Raw genomic sequence first — 3658 nt, 5'->3', positions numbered from 1 at the left:
GGGAGGAAGAAGCCACCTAAAGTAGAGATTCCCAAAAGGGAGACATTGAGGAGGTTGGGACTCAGTAGGCAACGTGGGATGCAGGTGAGCCGTGGGAAGGAGGTGGGGCGCGAGCACAGCTGAGGAGGTCCTGTGTGGTCAGGCCTGGGTTCCAGTGCAGTCTGCTTCTAGTGGTCGTGTCCTCTCTCTCTGCACTCAGCTCAGGGGTTGATGTCTGTGAGATGGGAATATTATGAAAGCAACCGATCCTAATCCCAAAGACAATAGGCACATGAACACCATCTGATTTTGCAGAGGTCTTTTCAGGTTCAGAACCCTCAGATCTGACATCATCTCAGTCCCTAAATAGCCTATGATTTGGTCATCAGAGTGGATGACTTCATTGTTTCATGAGTGAGGGCCCATTTAACAGACACAGAGAGCCTGAAATGGATTATGGAGTAATTGTAGTACAGCTAGAATGCCCCACTGCAACCAGAGGCTGTACATCTCAGCAAGCTGCAAGGTCACATTTTCCTGAAGCAGTGGCCCAGAATAAATGTGAAGAGACAGGGCATGAGAAGGGAAACCACTGAAGGGAAAGAAATGTGAACCCTGCTTCACTGAGCTCCCTGCTGTTGGTGTGGGCTATGTTCTCATTGTAAGTGGGTGCTCTGACCACCTGGGAAGGGACGAGGAGGCCTGGCTTCCTCTAGCTCCCAGTACACTCTAAATCTCTGCCTTCATACACACTGCAGCGGCTAGAGGGCAGGACAGAGGCAACTAACAGCTGTTCTGGGCTATGGCTATATCCTGCTTTGCTATTTGTGTGGCCCCTTTAGCTTGTATGGAACCCATCTTCCAATTGCTTCCCATTGTGTCTTGCTAATATTGCTTCATTCATTCATTCATGCATTATGCATGCATTCATTCATCAGTGTATTTAATCAGCATCAGACATGGGCCTTGCCTTATGTTAGGTGCTGAAGATATGTTTATGGTCATAAAGAGTCCAGTATAGTAATCAGACATTAATAAAATAATCATAAAAACAAATCTACAATTCTAGCTGTGCTAGGAAGGAAAAGTATACAGTCTTTACCTGGTCATGAAGGCCATGGACATCTTTCCTCAGCAAGGGACAATTTAAACTGAGAGCTATAGGATGATTAGGAATAAATTCATATAAAAGGAGGCATGAGATTGGCTGGGTCACACCACGAAGGTAGTGGTAGGTCATGTTACAGAGTTTTATATTTTAAGAGCAATAGATGATAGACAGACAGACAGACTGACAGACTGATAGTTTGATAGATAGTTGATAGATAGAAGGAGCTATGGGAGATTGTGATGAGATTGTTTGATGTGGATTCATTCGAATACTGACATTGGCTTATGTATTTGAACTTTTATTTCCTGTCTTATCTTTTCTGGTTGATTTGAATCTTCCAAATGTCAACCTTCATGTGTTTATTAAGATCTTGCTTTTGCCTTGTTCTCTCCCTAAAGCAGGGATAAGAGGACAACTGGACCTTGCCTGTTGCCTCTGCTAAATCACAACTCAGGCCACCTCTCAGCATGCTCATCACCCCTGTGCTGGCCAGGAAGATACTTTCTGCCAGTTGTTCCAGCCATTTCCCCATCTCTGTACTTATGAGTGCTTTTCAACAGCTTTTTTCCTTACTTTTACTTGAGCTTTGCCATCCCTCGCTAAATTTCCATCAGAGACTAGTGGGTCATGAGGGCTCCTTCCAGGATGTGCTGCCTGGGAGGGGTAGGGGAGAATGTAAGCGGAAGGGAAGGTTGATGTTCAAGCTAGAGAAAGCTTTGGTCCGCAGAGCCCACAGTGATCCCCCCACCAACACACACACACGAACTCATGCACAGACCACAAGCATCCAGAGGGCTCTGACACTGCGCCGTTGTGCTGATGTTGATGTCGAGGTCCTTGTGCCATACTTCTAGGCAGGCACCACCTACTGGGTGCCTGTTGGCAAGTTGAATTATGTTCCTATAAAAGATATGTTGAAGTTCTAACCCCAGTACCTGTGAATGTGACCTTATTTGGAAGCAGGGACTTTGCAGATGTAATCAAGTTAAGATTAGGTCATACTGGAGGAGGGTGGGCCCTAATCCAATATAACTGATATCCTTATAAGAAGAGCAGAATAGACATAGAGACAAACACGAGAAGACAGACATGTGGTAATGGGGGCAGAAATTGGAGTGGTGGATCTACAAGCCAAAGAATGCCAAGAACTGCTAGCAATACCATAAGGTAAGAGGAGGGCATGGAATAGATTCTTCTCCAGAGCCTTCAGAGAGGTCACGGCCCCAAACACTTTGATTTTGGGCTTCTAACCTCCAGAACTGCGAAAGAATACATTTCTGTGGTTTTAAGCCACTCAGTTTGTGGTAATTGGTTATGACCACCCTAGGGAACTAATACGATGTCTAGCCTTCCCCAAAGCCAAGAAAACCATTTTCCCTTCCACATCTAGTAGAACTAACTATCCAGTGTTTTCTTCAATATGTTTGAGATATTAAGTCACCAAGTCACTGGTACATAATTTACATTCATGAAGCAGATTTTTAGACTGAAATGAAGTAACATTATAAAGATATATTAAGATTATAAATACTATATAGAGCTTCTCCACACATTACCAACTCTTGTGATCTCTGCTGTTTTCTTTTTCCACTAAAGCTGATCGTGCCATAAAAGAGAAATTAGTTGCTCATCAGAATTATATCAAATTTGTTGTTTTTGCTGTTGTTAGCTGCCATCGAGTTAGTTTGGCCTCAGAGTGACCCTATGTACAACAGAATGAAACAGTGCCCAGTCCTGTGCCATTCTCACAACCATTGTTATGCTTGAGCCCATTATTGCAGCCACTGTGTCAATCCATCTCACAGAGGGTCTTCCTCTTATTCTCTGACCCTCTAATATCTAATTTAGCAGATAATAATTTTAAGACATTAACATTCTAAGAATGACCTCTGCGATTCTGGCAAACAATAATGGATTCCATCAAACACTAGTGATTTTAAGGAATGGGATGGATTTTAGCAAACCGGGATCATTTTGTGTCCTTAAGAAGTGGACAGTAATGAAGGTGAATACTCAGACCTCACAAAGAAATAATACTCACTTTGAACAAGGTGTAGAATTGACTATTCGCGTCTATAGCTTCCCTGCCATAGAGCAGAAATTGCCTTTCTGCTAATCTGAGCTCTTTGGACAGTCTGACAGGCATTCCGGTGCTGGGCCTGGCATACATCTGTCTCTCCCATCCAGCCATTGCCAGTCTGCATACTGTGGAGACCAGCTGCCCAGAGCTCCTGTTCTCAGATGTGGGCAGACAGTGAATCTACCATGTGGTCATGGATTAAAAAAAGAAAACTCACGCTGCTTTTATGTCTGTTAGAAGGAGCCTGCATTTGAAGAGTGTGGATGTGTTTTTAGAAAAACACAGGGCTCACAGGCAAAGGATATTTTCCAGGGCTTACTACTGGAAACTGGGACAAGGACAGAGTGGTTCAGATGAAAAGCAGTTGAAGGAAACAAAGAGAACTGGCTCTGGAAAACAGCATTTGAACCTCGTTGCTTCCCTGATGATTCCAGCCAGTGTGGGATCCCACTTTTATATCACTACCATAAAGTAGCTACATATTGAGG

The sequence above is a fragment of the Elephas maximus genome, chromosome 12 (genome assembly GCF_024166365.1).
Source record: "Elephas maximus indicus isolate mEleMax1 chromosome 12, mEleMax1 primary haplotype, whole genome shotgun sequence".
NCBI classification, from domain to species: Eukaryota; Metazoa; Chordata; class Mammalia; order Proboscidea; family Elephantidae; genus Elephas; species Elephas maximus.
Note: the sequence above shows the minus strand (reverse complement) of the source record.